The following is a 19329-nucleotide window of genomic DNA, read 5'->3' as shown; positions in this document are numbered from 1 at the left end:
CAGCTGAGAAAAAGGGTAGTCGGCGAAGCAAACATAAATTTAGACATATCCGAGCCTAACTATAACAACTTTCCCAAAACAGCTAACTCAAGCCCGGGTTCGCGAGAATACTTAGCTGACAAGCCCTGGTTCCAGCGCCGCCCCAGCGAGTCGCCACTCCCAACCGGGGATAACCACGCCCCGGACAAAATCCAGGAGGTTCCATTGGCGGAGCCGGGAGAGACAGAAAGTCCCTCCGACCAGCTCGACGCCCCACCAAACACTGAACTGCGCAGGTCAACTAGGATGAGAACTCGCCCTGGGCACCTGCGAGATTTTGTGTGTACTTATGTAAATTTTTGAATGACAGTGCCTTCTGGGAAGGGAGGGGTGTTATGTATTGATACTTTTGAGCGGGAGTTTCAAACCTGCCTACGTTTCTGATTGGCTGACAGTCCCTCCAGGATTGTATATAAGGAGGGCTGCAGCCTCTGAGTTTTTGCTGAAGTCTCACTGTAAATTAAAGAGCTGTTGTCACTTGCTTGGTTGTGCCTCTCGTTATTCCCGAACCACTTCAGGGAGGACTGTATCAGTGCTGGAAACAGTAGAGTTGAGATAGGAGAAATGCTTTTCTCAGGGGTTGTGCCAAAATTATGAAATGCTGTGCTTCAATAAATTAGATTTGAATCAAGCATTCATTCAATGTGCAAAGGACATTTTAGATGTCATCTCTGATTTTGCTGTCATCATAGTTTGCATTTTAAAATGTTTTTAAAACTTTTTAAATCTTGGAATTTATTTGAAATGTGCCTCACCGAAGACAGCTTGCCACGGTTCAGGATGTAAGCTCTCTCCTTCCCTTCTCTATCACACATTCTACCAAGCTCCCATCACACTTTTTTCCCCGTGTCCAATTAAGCTTCAACATATTGTCATCTTCAGATGACTTTATCACCTCTTTACACGGTCTGCCTATCAGAACATTTTTGGCATGGCACGGCTAACATTACTTTGGGATTCATTTATGTCCTCAGCTCTCAATTTTTTAAAAAAAAAAATACCTTCCTCTCTTTTGCACTAATGAAATGTTCCCCTTCTGTGCTGGTCCTGCTAGCACAACTGGGACTCAACTCACTTTCAGCATTCTGAATACAAGCTAAAATTATATTGAAATACTGAACAGTCTGGGCAGATATATGCCTTTTAGCAATAGGTGGATGATTCTGCTCCAGAAATAAAAGTTAGATGGCAAAGCTACACATACCACATTTTAGACTTATTTTTCCCAGCTTGCCTGTTTCTCAACAAACTATCTGGCTTCTCTCCTAACAGAGTATTGCTAGCTAGCCGCAGTCACAACATGACCAATGCTGTCAATCATTAAGGGTTTATTTCCAGGATGAACCAAGCTTGCCATTCAGCTATGCCAGATCAAAGGCCTTCTTGACTATTGTTGCCACCTGCTCCTCAAACAGAAACTGAGGAGCCTGGATTGCCCATTAACTCAGTCTGGGGAATGGTACCCAATCTGGCATTAATAAGTATGCTCACCAGATCTAGACAGTGCTAAAATCCAGAGTCATTCAATCTTGTTAAGTTTGTCTTGGAGCCAATTCCTCTCCATTCAAAGTCTCACAGCCTTCAGCCCTGGGAGAGAATCTTGATAGTATTGCTTTGGGCAGAGATCTTCAAACTTACAGAAGTCTTCTCATCTCTATATTACTCAAATTCTCCAGTTTTCCTGTGTGTCACCTTTCACTTGGCAAAATGATGCACCATGGGGTAACAATTTTTGAGCCAAGGTACTTCAGTTGGTTTAAATTACACAATGCATCCAAAATCCAGGATCCATGACTCTGTTGAAGTGAACTGAAATTTTGCAAATTTTATAAAAACCTTTTATGACTTAAAATATAAAACATTTTAGGATGTAATGCAAAATGTCATAAAAATATTTCCTGTGTTCAAATCCTGATGTTTGACAATGCCGCACAATGTACCCAGGCCATTTTCAGTGCAGATATAAGATATATACATCTCTGAATATCTCTCTGAATTCTTAATATTTTTTTCAAGTACATTAGAAACTCCACCATTGTTGAAGGCAGTGAGGAATCTAATAAGAAAATATCTCTGAAATGGATCATGGGTTGTTTAATTATAAACTATGAACAAATGTTTTTTGAAATTGAACTTTGAATCTGGAAGCAGATTGTCTTAGGTGGTCAGTGAATATTGAATTAGAAACTTAAATTAAATCATGCCTGGGCTGATTTTTCTTATCAGTCATGTTTAAAAAAAAAAAAAGCTAGGGATAATGGTATGCCTTTCCAATTCTACCTTCCCTTTCTAATGTGCTATTTGTGCCAATTATCTCATGGATACAGCTAGTTATTTCCACTTAGCATGGCAATTCTGAATTTTTGAACTTGGTCTTCTGCCAGGTTAAAGGGCTGTCTTCTGGTCTTTATCGCTTAATTAGTAAGTGGAAAACACCTTGTTTTCATTTAAGGTACTACTCTGTGGTGGTAAATTATGGGTTGAAAGATGAAAAGACACAGAAACCAAGTGAGAGCAGTTTCTTGGAACTGAGGAATAGTTGAAATGGAGAACCTCCCTGACCCACAAAGTAAAATAGCACAGAAAACAACACAGTTGTTGGATTCAATTATTTTCTTAAATATTTTTTTTTTCATAGTAGCTGACTCAGATGAAGCAAGACTCGCCCAGCTTGAGAATTATGATAGACAATGTACCACACACATTCAAACAGCATTACAGGTAAATTACAGGGGTTTTTAAACTTTTTTTTTTTTAAAAAAAAGCAGATAACAAGATTAAATGATCCATTTACAGGGGTTATTATGCAGAAATCATTGACAATTTGTAGTCAAATTATAAGTAAGCTAAGTATCAAAACTGCTTATTTTGTAGATTTCTATTTCCATTCAGCATATAAACCTGTGAATTTTTTTTTTTTTAAGATCTATAATACGAGGTTAGATCCTACAATATCACCATAAGTGGGATTTTTGGAATGGAATGCAAAGAAGATAAAAAAAAAATTTCTCCATAAACAAAACCTCAAGCCATTCAACAAACTTGTTTAAGAACAAAACAAAGCTTTTTGTATTCTTTTCCAACAATTTTTGTTTATCTCTGGATTATAGTGGAGCAGATGTTGTGATCAAGTGGCTGTAGAAAGGTTTTATTGTTTGAGATAATTTGCAGCAAAGAAACAGCAGTCTGTTATATTAAATATTTTTCTGTTCATGCATTTTAGAAAGAGGGAGATTACTTTGGCTCTTTTAATTTTGATTTCTATTCTAGTTTATACTTGGTGTTTTTCTTTCCTTGCCTGTATCCCAAACTTTTATTGTGGCTAGTTTTCCTATTCAATGTTTTCAGTGTTTTATCTATAGTTTTTTATATTTTTTTCTTTTTAGTTCTTTAAACTATTTATTTGATTAAATGAAAATAGTTTTCTTAATACGTGCAAGTATTATTTTTTTTATTTTCAAGTTTTTTTCTTCATTTATGTCATTTGAGATATTTGTTGAATAAGAAAGATCTTAAAAGTCCTTTCTGAGCCTTAAGATACTGGGCAATTTATACTCTATTTTTTTTTTTCTTTTAACCATAACTTTTCACGTGAGAAAAATCTTTTATCTAGAAAATAAAATATCTGTTAGTGAAAGTTCAAAACCAGTTAGAATTATTGTAAATTTGATGAGTAAATCTTCTAAATTTGTAGTTGAACAAGAAATAAATGATCTAGAGATGATTTTTAATATTAGTGATTATAGTCTAATAATTATATTGTATCTATTAATTGTTATACCTCCATTATAGACCATCTGGATGCTTTACATAGGTATTTTGAAATCTTTTTTAGTTTGGCTGTGAATCAATTAATCATAGCTGGGGATTTTATTCACATTTGAGAACCTTTTTCAGATGCATGACTGCTTCAAACAATATAATTATATACATAGAAAATACTACATTTTTTGTGTTAAGAGTTTAGTTTGGTGGATATATGGCAATTTAAAAAACCCTACACAGAAAGAATATACTTTTTCTTTTCCAGTTCCATATCTGACTTATTCTTGAGTGATTTATTCCTTAGTTTTTAGTTTCTTCATTGGATAGCTTGATGTAATATACATCTCATTACAATATCTAATCATGCTGAAGTAATCCTCTCAGACAATATAAGAAAAAATCATCCTATTTAAAATCTTTCATTATCAAAAGATAAACTTTTTGTAAAGCAGATGAAATAAAAGATTAAATTGCTTTTAAAAAATAAACAGATGCACTGCAACTGTAATGGCCGATTCAGTTGTTTTTTAGCACATATATTGGTGGCCATAATGTTGCAAATGATTCATAGGAAAGAAATAAAACATAACTATGAGACAATTTGGAAAATATAGTTAGGAAACTTTTGTGCACACTACATTATAACCATATACAGCTTTCATGAGTATTAAACGGGAACCTAATTTTCTTTATGCATATGATAGAATATATTCACTTAATCACATAAAGCAAGCATGCCGAAAACAAGGGGAAAGGACCTACAAGTTATTGTCCTGTCAGCTAAAAACATCAATAATGAAGTAATATCATTTCTATTCTTAAGGAAACACCAAACACCATGAATGAATAATAACATTTTTACTCTTAGGGATGCTCAAAGCAAAGTATATAATGACTTTGATCTAATAAATACAGATTTAACATTTTTATTACACTGGTCAAAGGCTACTGAGTAATAACTATAATTCTTCCAAAAATTATATAGTGCGTGATGAGAATGATTATTCTACTATACCTTTACCTATACCTATTCACAAAATAATAGATACAATAAAACCTATGAAAACAAGGAAAACTGCTATTCCTAATGGTTAAGAGTAACTTACTTTCTCTATATTACTGGAAAATTGCAATTACACTTTTCTGAATAAGAAAAAAAAAATTGGCATCCATTAATGAAACTTTTGTAAATTGTGACTTTAAGACCTTGTAAAGATTCTGCTCATAGTACACTATCCTCTGATTTCTTTGTGACGTGTCAAAGTCAATGTTTTGATAGTGACTCTGGCAATTTGTATGCAGTGTTCAAAAACAGGAAAATATTTGGCAAGTTTGTACTGTGGCTTCCTCTTTCACTTGAACAATAGCAGACACCTGATATTGTCTTTGAGTAGCCAAAACACTTACATTTGGTAGTGAGGGAGATAAATTACAGAAATGTTGATCCCCCCCCCTTTTTTTTTTTTTAAAAAAAAAAGAAAATTTACAAATGAAGAAGCAATGTTCCAAGCAAATCCCAAGATGCTATTTTTTTTGGTAGAAATGTACATTCTGCCAAACTTCAAATTAATTCTTACAGATAAGAAAAGCATCTAAACAGAAGTTATTTATTAATGGACTTAAGACTTTTTTTGTGTGTAATTTTATTTATGTTTTTTTTTTCTTCAACATATATAATACTTGGTGAACAGTACATTGGCTGGGTCAATTTGTTTTATACAAAATACTAGTAATATTATTTAGATATACATAATAATAATCATTCAGCTTCAAGGTTTACAAATACATGGTCGTTATAATGTATTATATTTTGTAGCAGTATACACAGTAATATTTTCCCAATTTCTACTTTCTACCACTTATTTCTAACCCCTAATACAACAAGTCCCATATTAAAAAGTATTATGTATCTATCCATCATCTCTTACTCTTTCCTATTTAAACATACATGATAGTAGTCCGTCAGCTTCTAACATTTACTTATACATAGTTATTATAGTAACTTATATCATGTAACAGTATAATCATAATCATAAGTTTATTTGTCAAGCATATATAAGATAACAGGTAAAAGTATAAAATAATTTGAATACATGAAAAGAGTAAGAGTAAAAAGAAATATTAGGACAGGGACAGTAGGCATGCTGGTGCACTTATACACTCCCCTTACAGACCTCTTAGGAATGGGGTGAGGTCAACAGTAGACAGTTTAAGGTTAAAGTTTTGGGGGTTTGGGGAAGAAACTACAGAGTCAGGTAGTGCATTCCAGGCATTGACCACTCTGTTACTGAAGTCATATTTTCTGCAATCGAGTTTGGAACGGTTTACCTTGAGTTTGTATCTATTATTTACAAATTTATATTATTGTTGTGGTTGAAGCTGAAGTAGTCATTGACAGGAAGAACATTGTGGCAGATAATATGTATATATATTATTATATATATTATTATGTATATATATTATATATGTTATTATGCATACCAATAATATTAGTATTCATAATAACATTTTCCCAGCTTCTAGTTTCTAGCTCTATTTTCTAATTTTTAATAAAACAAATCCCATATTAAATGTATTCTACTGTATATCTATCCATCATCTCTTGCCCTTAAGACAATTTCTGAGCTTGTATAGAGGAACAACAACAAAAACAGATAGAAGGCTTTAGCAGGCACAGCAAAACACAGATTAAATTTATTAGTAATTTATTAGCAAAAAAAATCCCCCCCTCCTCTGTCGTGAGAACTAGCTCTTTTTTTTTTTGAACCAGAAATTTCTCTTGGGCTTTCTACATCTTGGATGTTCTAGAAAATGAATTATGAGATTCCACAAGAGCTAGATAGCCCTTTTTTTCCAGGGTTTATCTACAGCAAATCTTCAGCCTTCATTTAAAAGGACACCACATGTTGCTATTTCTAGCAAGAAGGAGAGGGGGAGGTTCAGATAATCTCCCTGAGGGAATGTTGACTGATCATTTCTGCCATGAGAATGACAGTCTGAAATATTGAGAATGCAGGCAGATATTTGCCATCGAAATCCCCCATTAAAACATCTTTTGCTTTTGCTTTCACAATTTGGTCAAGACAATAGAAGCATTGAAAAGCTCTTGAATTACTGTCAACACTGACATGTATTTTGGACAATTCCATATCTGCAGTATTATTATTATTATTATTATTTGTATTGACAACCAAAAAGCATTGTTAAGGTAAATATTGCATACCTGAAAGAACTATGCAATAAAGAATTGGAACATCCTTTTATTGCAAATCAATACGAAAGGTTTTTAAAGAATAATAAGTATGTTTTCAAGGATTTTAGGAGATTAACTGAACAAAAGATGCTTTTGTGTTTTATTTTGGAGACTTCAGATAATGTTTGAAAACTGTTGCTCGGAAATATAAACTGTTTAGTGGCAACATACTTGCTTATTTGTGTTGGAAAGTTTTGCTGGGCTGGGTTAGGGTCTTACATAAGATATGGTTTTCTTGTCATTTTCTTTAATATTGTTAACTTTGTTAGTATGATTGTGGGAAGGGTAATAAGATTAAAAGATATGATTATAACTTTGAATTATATACTCCAAATTTGGACTTAGGAGACAGGTAGTCCTTGACTTACAACAGTTCATTTAATGATTGTTCAAAGTTACAATGGCACTGAAAAAGTGACTTATGAACATTTTTTACACTTACAACCATTGCAGCTTCCCCATGGTCAAATTTTGATGTGATCAAAATTTGGACGCTTGGCAACTGGCATGTTCTTATGATGGTTTACAGGGTCCTGAGGTGATATGATCATCTTTTGTGACCTTCTTACAAGCAAAGTCAATGGGAAAGCCAAAGTCACTTAACATCTTGGAATGATGGTATGTGGTCTTTCTCGGTTTATGAACGTGCTCTTTCTTAATGGAATGGAAAACTAATCAATATTTCTCTGGGTGGTCAGAGATGAGTGTTGCATTTAAATAATGAGTGTCTTTATATGTACAATGATTTTGTTGTTCTACTTTACATTTCCTTTTGGCCTGTTTTTTTTTTTTAAATGTTGCTTAACCTAGAACTTCTGAAATTGAAAACTGTGGCTTAATTTTGCCTCCAAAGGATAAAATGAAGCTTGGGATAAATCCCATGTTTAGTTTTACTATGTCCATTTTACAGAATGGCTGATATTAATTTGTGTAATTTATGTAAGGAAAGGAATATAGGAGCAGGAAGGTTTATATTACCAAAGCCACTAGACTAGACTAGACTAGAATATTTTTCATTGGCCAAGTGTGATTGGGCAGCAAGGAATTTGTGTATGGTTCATAAGCTCTCAGTATACATACAAGCAACAAAGTGATAAATCATAAATCATAAGATACAAACATAAATACTAAGATACAACCAATAAAGTGATACAAATAGGAGTAGGCAATAGGCAATAGGAAAGATGAGAAGGATAACAGTAATACAGCCCTGCTACATGGTTAGATATCTTTAGGCATAGGCAGTGCTATGGGAATTATGTGTTTAGCAGATTGATGGTCTCTCTCTCTCTCTGTGTGGGGGAATGTGTGTCTAGTTCCCAGAATTGTTTCTCATCTTTCTCATACTGTATATTTGAGTATGCTCTAAAATATACTTATAGATATTTAAAAGTATCCAAGTTGAGATGAATTGCCATTTCAGGTCCAGCAAATAGAATCAATGATGAGAGATGCTGTGAACTCTAGTTCAGCAAAATCTGGAAGGCCACAGATTTTCCAACTAAAATTTTATTTGTAGTAAATATTTCCTCTTTTTTTAAGCAGTTCAAGTATTTTGCGTTTTACATAGTAATGCATATTGTCACTAGATGTTGCAATCTCAATTGCTGCATTCATATAGCTCTGGCAAGAAAGAAGTCATAATCAATTAAGCTAAAATGTATTGTATTTTCAGGTAGATAAAAATATTAATTGGAATGCCTTCCCATTTATCCACTACATTCATAATGTTCACAACATGGACAACTATTATCCTAGTGAAAATGGATTGATGGAAGTAATCTGGAGTTCCCCATAGAAAAGAAGAATTTCTCATTTATTGCTCTTAGACTTGATGCCATATTCAAAAACAATTGTGACAAAATTTAATGACTAGGAAATAGTTGAGACTCTTTGATGCATGATGGAGCTTATTGTTTACTTGCCATATTCTTTTAACATTAGTGAATGCCTTCTGCAGATTTAAATGGAGACAACGCACTGTTTAGATCATATAGTTGGAAGTTTGAAATAAAGCTCAAATGTTCCAAGTTCTTATTTTAAAAAGAGATTCCCAAATTACTACCTTTCAGATTTCAAAAGTAACTTGACCATTGCCAGCAAAGCATAAAGATGATAATTGTAGTTGATTCTGAGAATATATCATTTTTCTTGAACTGAGCACAATAATTAGTAGCATGTCATATTAAATATACATTCATTCAAGAAATATTTAAATGTTATCACAATCCCTAAACATTACATGAGATTAATAGGAAAAATGAGATGCTTCCCCCATAATATCCTGGGGAAGTGGTTGGTAAATTTAGTAAAATGCAATAGCTGCCAAATGATTTTTGTAAAAGAACCAAAGTCCAACAAGATCATCTAAAAGGTCATCTAAAAAGTATTCTATAGTTTCACATGAAATGGCTAAAATCTCATGGAATCTCATTCAAGAATGTTAAATTTTGGCATTTTCCTTAGGTGTCTATATTATAGTACTCTCCTTTAAATCTAAAAAGATTTCAGTATTCTTACCTGAAATTTCATGACATGTCAAGTGAAAACATTGAAAGCTCATTTTTCTATTCCTTTATTCTTAATATACAGATTTTTATGCACATGGAATAAACATTTCGGTCTCTGTGTGGTCTGGATCTAGAACAGATATAGGATATGTATAGTGGAGAAATATTCCTCTGTTATATTTACTTTTTTTGACAGCTTTGGGCTGGCAGAGATTTGCTGCTATTGTCTTTCTCTGCCACAAACCTACATACTGAAGTGTATATATGACAAAAAATGTGAATGCAAGTCATGTGTTATATAATTCCAAGTTCCAGTAAGCCTAATATTGTATATTAGTTGTATAAAGAAAGGCATAGGATCAAAAGTACATGAAATATTAGTACTGCTTTATAAAGTAAGATTACACCTGAAATACTGCATCCAGCTTTGGTCACTGCATTACAAAAAAAAAGATGTTGGAACTTTGGAATAAGTGCAGAGAAGAGCAATTAAGATAATTAAAGGCCTGGAGACTAAAATATATGAAGAATGATTGCAGGAGTCTCTAGCCTAGTCTAGAGAAAAGAAGGACTAGGGGTGATATGATAGCAGTATTCCAGTATTTGAGGGATTGCCACAAAGAAGAGGAGAGTCAATTTATTTTCCAAAGCACCATGGGGCAGGACAAAAAATAATGGATGGAAACTAATCAAGGTGAGAAGCAATCTGGAATTAAGAAGAAACTTCTTAACAGTGAGAACAATTAACCAGTGGAACAGCTTGCCTTCAGAAGCTGTGGATGCTTTGTCACTGGAGGTTTTTAAGAAGAGATTGGACAATCACTTATCTGAAATTGTATAAGGGGGTTGGACTAGAAGACCTCCAAAGTCCCTTCCAGCTCTATTCTAATTCTAATAGCATAGTTTGATCTGTAATATTCTGAGACTCCTTTTTCACACATGCCAGAAAGACAAAATTCTTTTAAAAAATGGCAGACATTTTTTTTCCCATGTCAAATTACAAAATGTAATAGTTTAGAGTGAAATGTTATAATTAAATAGCAATAGCACTTAAACTTATGTATTGCTTTACAGCCCTCTCTAAGCCGTTTACAATAGAGTCAGCATATAGCCCCCAACAATTTGGGTCCTCATTTTACCCACCTCAGAAAGATGGAAGGTTGAGTCAACTTTGAGCATGGTGAGATATGAACTGCTAAATTGCAGGCAGCCAGCAGGCAGCAGAAGTGGCCTATAGTACTGTACTCTAACCGCTGTGCTCGTGTTATATTTTAAAAATAATGTATTTCTATTTGTTGACTTTTCTGCTCATAAGATGGCTTCTGTTTGCAGGTTCAAACTGAGTGCAAGGAAAACTTCAAACTGGAGAGAGAATAGAGACATGCATGCAGACCTACCCACTATGGTACTCTCCTTAGCCTCCGTACATTTATCTTATTAGCACATAAGGTGTGCTTAGATTGATTTATCTACAAGTACACCACTTCCATAGGAACTGGGACCATGGTTAAGCAAAGAGGTCTCTATCACGTTCATTTCAGAGGCACCGTTTAAGTGATGTTGGTGACATCACTGTTGCCTGGGGGATCCCTGGGGGTGGGTGGGCTCTTTTCATGTTTCCATCAAGGAGCTAGAGTAAGCAACGGGAGCTCACCCTGCCATGCAGGAGCACTTGGGTCTCGAATATGGGTTTGCTAATCTCCAACTTAATGTTCTAATTAAGATGAGCCATTGTGCTCCTTAGGAAAGAGATCATACAAAGTGTTATAGTCAATGCAAGTATGAGCATGTCTCCCTTTCAGATCTCCAACTGATGGCATAAAAGTTGGGGAGAGAATACACATCCTTTCTCACCCTTCTTATCCCTCCATTTATTAGTTTAAGATCTCAATATTAGCCCAAACTCTTGAATGATACCTGGCCTAAGAAAAGGTCTAGATCTTTGAAGAAGCCTAGGAGAAGAGTGAACCAGAAAGATCTGAGTTCACTACTGTGGAATATTGATAAATTCAGTGTTTTTTACCTAACTTAATTCTGCCACCTTCAGTCAAAAGAAATTGTTTGGTATGTCTGCAGCTCATCAGGCTGAAACTGCTCTATGGTCAAGGCTGTGATTAGCCGCTGTTACAAGGTCCTCTTTTTCTTAATTTACCATGTAATTAGCATAGAAATTGCACTGATTTGTTTGCAGCATTAAAGTACTTTTGCTTTGTCTTGTGTTCCCAAGCTTTGTTATCCAAGCCATTTTTCTGCTTTAATGCTGCATGTGCTACCACAATTTAAGGTCAAATTATTTTCTCATCACCTTGCTGATGCGTGGAATGAAGTTAAAATTTGATTTTAATGTGCCTTTAAAAATATATAATTGTGTTCCTGCTACCATCGCTACCAGCGATGTTTAATTCTCTGTGTGATACTTTAATGATGAATGGGAGAAACTCAATAGTTTACTAGTCTCTATTAGCATTAAATAGTTAATCTGAATATCGTTATTGTTTTTTTTCTTGAACCAGAATTTCCTAAACTCTTAAATTCTTATTAAACCAGTTGAACGTATTGCCAAGTTATGAACACTTAATTTGATACTAATATACAGTACAAAATTCTAGCTCAGCTTGAAGCACAACTGAGAGGTATAGTATATAAATTGCATGTCCCTAGCAAAATCTTTAAATTCCTTTTTGCATGCCTCTGTTTAAGTTAGTGCTGATTCAGGAGCCTCTCTGCCACTAACATGAATAATTGCATTGCTATAATGAGGAAATCCGATTAATTTAACATTGTGTATCACACCATGATCCCATTCATGTTTTCCATTGCAAATTTATTCAGAGTCCCAACATGAGTACATAAGAAAGATTCAGACCTTCTGCATTTTACATAAGGATACAGTTGAAAATATAAATTATGCAACCCTACATTTTGGGATGCCGTACCTAAAATTGAGTTTTAAAAATTATTAACACGTGTCAGAAGATGACTTTATTTACATACTGAGAATAGTTTTTTTTTTTTTTTTTGAGGAGAGTTATCTATGGGGGTTGGATAGATAATAGGATGGACAATGGCTGAAAGCAGCATTGTGCGGTTACAATGCAGACTCTATTTTCTGATATTGCAGATAATTATAAAAAGAACAAAGCTTAACTTGCAACTGTGCAATGCTGCTTTTTTAATGGTAATCAAGGTTTCTGATCCTGAAGATGTCTCTTGGGAAGAATCGATTTTCATAACTTGAAACTAATCAATAATCTGTATTCAAGTAAAGGCTAAATCAAACAGTGGTGCAAACTAAAATTTGTTACGACCGGTTCTGTGGTCGCGGCTTGGTGGGGGTGGGGGTAGGGGTAATGTTACTGGGTGGGCATGGCCAACTTTTTTTTTTTACTTTTAAAACCATTTTTTCTACAACCTCGGTTGTAAAAAAATGCTTTTAAAAGGCTCTGACGATCCCCACTGAGTTGCCTGATCGGCAGAGGCTTTTTTTCTTTTAAAAGCCTCTGCTGATCAGGCAACTCAGCTGGGATCGTCAGAGGCTTTTAAAAGCATTTTTTTACAACCTCTTCAGCTGAAGAGGTTGTAGAAAAAATGCTTTTAAAAGCCTCTGACGATCCCAGCTGAGCCGCACAATCAGCAGAGGCTTTTTTTTTTTACTTTTAAAAGTATTTTTTTCTGCCGAAGAGATTGTAGAAAAAATGCTTTTAATTTTTTTTTTAAAAAGCCTCTGATTATTGCGTGGCTCAGCTGGGCATGGTGGGAGCAGGGATTTTTGCTACCGGTTCTCTGAACCACCACCCGCCATCACTACCAGATCGGGCGATCCTGTCCAAACCGAGAGCATTTCACCCCTGAAATCAGAGAATATATACAACATCCATATAATTTCTTCCCTGTCTTTTATTTATTTAACTGAAATCATATAGAAGATTTGATTTGGATGGAATCCATTATGCACAAGACAGTGAAAAGTTTATATTAATCCCCAGATTCTTTATTCAGATAAAGTTAAATCCTATCTGGAGGGTACACAGTTCCCATGTTTTTCTAAATCTCCATTAGATTTATTTATTTATTTATTTATTTATTTATTTATTTATTTATTTATTTATTTATTTATTTGATTGAAGAAACAAATCTTCATGCACCCACGAAAAGGATTTTTGATAAACAAGAGGGCTGGGAGAGAAGATTTCGCCCTAGGGAAGGCTTCTCAGCTTCATGAAATTAATGTTGATCATGACTAACTCATTTCATTTGCTGCAGATTACCTGAAGATAAATAGCCTACTTTGAGTCCTATCCATAATATTTCTATATTCAAAACATGATTGGGTCATATTAGAAAAATCTTTTTTTTTTCATTTTATTTATTTTCCAAAAAAAAAAAAAATGCTATGAATGATAATGCTGCATTTGTCTAATCAGTTTAGGCAAGGGTTGGCCAATCATCTAGTCTCCTGTTATGTTGGGTTACAATTTTTATCAAGTATCATCCAGGTTCCCCCATTACTGTTTAGCATATTTACAATGCTACTTACTATTCCAAGTACTCTTAGTACTTGGAATGGATCCAGATAGTCCGACTGGAACTATCTGGATCCATTCCAGTCAGGTTTCAGGCGTGGGTACAGCACGGAAACGACATCGGTCGCTTTGGTTGATGGTCTCTGGAGGGCTTGGGACAGGGGTTGTTCCTCAGTCCTGGTCCTATTAGATCTCTCAGCGGCTTTTGATACCATCGACCATGGCATCATGCTGTGCCGGTTGGAGGGGTTAGGAGTGGGGGGCACCGTGTTGCGGTGGTTCTTCTCCTTCCTTTCTAACCGTATGCAGTCTGCATTGGCAGTGGGGCAGAGGTCGACCCCGAGGCGCCTAGTTTGTGGGGTGCTGCAAGGGTCGGTCCTCTCGCCCCTCCTGTTCAACATTTATGTGAAGCCGCTGGGCGAGATCATCCGTGGCTTTAGGGTGGATTTCCATCAGTACGCTGATGATACTCAGCTGTACATTTCCACCCCGGGCCACCCCAATGATGCCCTTGACATGATGACCCGGTGCCTGGAGGCCGTACGGATCTGGATGGGGAGAAACAAGCTCAGACTCAACCCCTCCAAGACCGAGTGGCTGTGGTCTCCAGCATCCCATCATAGTCAGCTGGTTCCATCGCTGACTATTGGGGGTGAGACCTTAACCCCCTCAGAGAGGGTTCGCAACTTGGGTGTCCTCCTGGACTCACAGCTGGCCCTAGAAGACCATTTGACAGCTGTGGCCAGGGGGGCTTTTTATCAGGTCTGCCTGATCTACCAGTTGCATCCCTTTCTGGACTGGGACTCCTTGCGCACAGTCACTCACGCCCTCGTCACCTCCCATCTGGACTACTATAACACTCTCTACATGGGGTTCCCCTTGAAGAGCACCCGGAGGCTCCAACTGGTCCAGAATGCGGCCGCACGGGTGATTATGGGAGCGACTCAATGCTCCCATGTAACACCACTTCTGCGCGAGCTGCACTGAGTCCCAGTGGTCTTCCAGGTGCAATTCAAGGTGTTGGTCATCACCTTTAAAGCGCTCCATGGCTTAGGACCCGGGTACTTACGAGACCGCCTTCTGCCACTGATAGCCTCCCATCGACCAGTACGCTCCAAAAGAGAGGGACGCCTCAGGGTGCCCTCGGTCAAACAACGTCGACTGGCGACCTCCAGGGGGAGAGCCTTCTCTGTGGGGGCACCTGCCCTCTGGAATGAGCTGCCCCTGGAGATTCGTAGGATTCCCAACCTTCGCACCTTTCACCGCGCCCTCAAAATGCTATTGTTTCATCAAGCAGGGCTGGCCTAATGCTATTTTAATGGTTTGTCTTTATTTTAGTTTTTTCGGCCAAATTATTTAATATTTTTAATTCATCTTTTAACTTTTATATTGTTGTGGGTCTTATCTCTGGCTATACACCACCCTGAGTCCTCCAAGAGAAGGAAATAAATAAATATATTTAATAAAATAAATAAATAAATAAATAAATAAATAGTAATGTACAGAACAACCTTCTTGAATTCCCCTATCTGTATTCTGTACTTGAGGTTCAAGATGGGAGAACTGTGATTTGTCCAAGCCAACCTAAGAAATTAATGAGTGGAGCAAGAAATTCTCAAGCTCACACCTGTAGTGTACATATTATTTATTAAGCATGCCATGTTGTTTGTGATTACCTTGACTTAATTACATATTCTTCCAGGCTCAGAAGAGTTAGGGTTTGTTTTTTTAGTTTAGTTATTTTGATAACAAAATAGCGAAACACTATTCTTGATCCTGGTATCTTTTGTTTGATCAGTGCAAAAGACACAACAATGATCTTATCCACTACTTTATAACAGCAATTCAGAGGTGTCATTGGAAAAGCTGATATGTATTTCTACATTAACAGATTAAACTGTAAAATCAGTCAACAGATTAAACTACAATCTTATGCACTAGAGTAAAGCTTGGTGAGACAGACATTAATAGGTTTGCACTGCAAATGTAATTCATTAAGTGTAGCATCAATTTTAAATGGTTTTTAATCTAAATTTTAATGTTGATTTTGATATCTTTATTTGGTCTTAATGCACTTAAATGGTTGAATTTTTAATGTAAATGGCCTTGAGCTGTTTAGAAAGGGCAACAGTACAGAAATGCATTCACTAAATGTTACAGTTGCTTTGAATTAATTAATAGCAACATACTTTGTGCCTTCTTATAATTTATAGACATATTAAAGAATATCAGCCCCAAGTCTAGAAGCTCCTCATCTGACACCTTCTTTCAGATAATGGAGAACTATAAATGGGTTCCTCAGTCTTTGAGTTCCTAAGCTTGTTGTGATTCCACTTGAAGGTGAAGCCATATTTACTGACCTTGCTAAACAAACATTCTTGAAGAAATGTGTTTAGAATGACAAATGGCATGTTGAGAAAAATAAATGGGTTCCTCCTTTTGCTATGCTTTGAGAAAAGAGACCATTAGGATAATTATGAGGTAGGGGCTACTGAATAGGTGCTACATTGTTCTGCATGGCAACATTTCATTTCCATTAAAGGGGGGGCATATTTACCTAAATAAAATTATTACCGAAAAAGAAGGACAAGATGAATAAAGGAAAATGACATGCACAATATTGGTATTATTTGTAAAAGAGTTCCTTGCACATTCAGTCCCATAGTTCTTGCTTTCAGCAAAGCATTCTTGATTATAACAGGCATCTGGTTATTGTGGACTGAAGAGTGTTTACCGAAAGCAGTTTTTATATAAATAGGAATAATGCACTGAGCTCAGAGCAACTGTGTCCAAAAGGAAGGGAACGAGAGAATTGCAAATGAGTTTGCAGGCAAATTATAATGTATTATTTTGATGAAGCTTGTATCAGTGTGCACAGGTTTGCATGTGTATGCCTCTCTCTGTGTATATGTGTAAGAAATGAGAAGGAAAATCATGAGGGGAAAGTCAGGAATGTTGTTTAGACATTTTCTTACTGAATTTCTGGTTTGGGGAGGTTTATATAGCAGGGGAGGGGATTGGGTGGGTTTTGGCTGCTTTGAGTTATAATTTTCCCAATCCCTGATCAGCTGCCATATCAGATGAGCTACGAGTGAGATACTGTTATCCTCCTCCCAAAACCAATCATTTAGAAATTGTTGGATAATCTCTACCAAAACATGGCTATATGGCTATATCAATATATCATCCATATCTACATCTCCTACATCAGGGGTGAAATTCACTTACCTTCCCTACCGGTTCGCAAATGTGCTTGCTCCACTTGTGCGTGCTGTCATCCACACATGCACAAAGCCTTCTGTGCATGCACAGAGGCTTAAAATGTCGCAAAAAAGTGACATCATGACATCCGCGTGGGTGGGCGGAGCCTCCCTCAGCCGGTGCTACCGGTTCACCCGAGCCTGATAGAACTGGTTAAATTTCACCCGTCCTACACAGAAAATGGTTATATACAGGCACACATACATACATATACACACATACACACTCACTCACTCACTCACACACTCACATAACTATGATGTTGATCTGCATGGTATATAGACATTTCATTTTAAATTACATTGAAAGGAAGTAAGGAGGCTTTCTAAGTATAAAGAATATACTTTAATTAAAAAAAAATCACTACTGTAGAAAATTACCTTTTGTTCTATGATGTTGACCTAAATTTTATGTATGTGTGTGCGCGTGTTTGTGTGTTCATTCAGGTATATAGAAAGTACATTTTAAATTGCAATAAAAGGATGTAAGGATGCTTTCTAAATAAGATTCTGCTACTGCATCTTTACTATGCAAAAATGTACAAAATAGGACAGAGAGCTTCTAAATTGTTCATCTGTTACTTCATATAAAAAAAATGTCACAGCAAACTGGTTTCCAAACTGGAATCCAAATTGAGAGAAATCTGAGCTTGTCTTCAAAGAATAATAAAAGTTTCTTATTATGAGCATTTATTGCTTCCAACTCTTCCCCATCAAAAATTTTGATGGAGGCATCTGGCAGGTATGCAAAAATAGTACCAACCTGGCCAGTGTACGATGCAGGAAATAAGACATCCACTTCAACAAAGTAGGATTTTAAATGTCCTTCAAATAGGCTTTACAGTTCAATTTATCATAAGAGTTCCTCCATTTGTGCTCTAACCTTCTGTCTGCCTACTTCACTGGTAAACCAAATTGCTGCTTGAGCCCTGCTAGAAAGAAAAGGATGCTTAAGTATAATAGTAGAAATTGGCATGGACACTCAGATCTGAGACAAGTAGCCTGATATAGTTTGCCATGCTGGAGATCACTTTGAGTAGCTCAAGAAGATGTATTAGGAAAGTAAGTAGTCCTAGCCATCTCAACATAGCAGCAAATCGACAAAATGTAACCATTTGTCCAATGGAACCTCTGGTCAGTAAGATGATATTCCACCAAACTAGTCTCTCCACTCTCCAATCCAGCCTGCTGTAAACAGAATATCTCAGCACGCATTGTTGGGAGAAAATATCTTCCCCTTTCTTTCTGAGATCACTGTAATACATGCATTTTACAGGATTAAAACTTGTACTGTATAAGGGTATTTTATGAGCCATGAGCCTGACATTATAAAGCAAGCACTTTGAGATGGAAGGTCCACCATTTCTATTACCCAGACTTCCTGGGCCAGACCAGAATGGGACAATTCACCATGGGTAACATGGCACACCATCTCACTGCAGCAAACTTGTCATGGCCAACTCACCACGGGATAATTCCAAATGGTATAATGCAATGGGATAAATATGATCCACCATTGTTTCTTCAACATTATTTCCATTGACAAAAATGGAAATCATGTAGAGGAAACAGTGGTGGATAACATTTATTGCATTGAGTTATCCCGCTTGGAATTGTGTCACAGTGAGTTGTCCTATGGCAAGTTAGCTGTGGCAAGATGGCCATGGCAAGTTGGCCATAATGAGATGGTCACAACCAGTTGGCTACGGTGAGTTATCTTAGACCAGGGCCAGACTGCAGCTTTCAAGGATTTGTTTTTCTTTCCTATGCTAGTCAAATAAAAGGTGACTATTATAAAATTATTGATATTGTTAATAGTACTCCTCCCTTATCTGTTACATGATTTCTCTCCCTCTCTCAGAAACATTTGATGAAACATCTTTATTCATTTTTCCGTAAAGGGAAAAGAGGAATAGAGAATGAGGAAAAGCCACTTATAAAAAGCTCTTATGTGACCCAAGGCAAAAGTAACCACAAAT

The 19329-nt window shown here is 36.1% G+C and overlaps 1 pseudogene; it reads left to right on the top strand.

The window, feature by feature from the left end:
- The first annotated feature begins 14609 nt into the window (after positions 1-14609).
- On the top strand, positions 14610-15398 carry LOC148114661 (uncharacterized; annotated as a pseudogene).
- Positions 15399-19329: the final 3931 nt, after the last annotated feature.

Source organism: Pantherophis guttatus, chromosome 3 (genome assembly GCF_059756535.1).
Source record: "Pantherophis guttatus breed Tessera chromosome 3, ASM5975653v1, whole genome shotgun sequence".
NCBI classification, from domain to species: domain Eukaryota; kingdom Metazoa; phylum Chordata; class Lepidosauria; order Squamata; family Colubridae; genus Pantherophis; species Pantherophis guttatus.
Note: the sequence above shows the minus strand (reverse complement) of the source record. Positions and strands in the feature narration are given on the sequence as shown.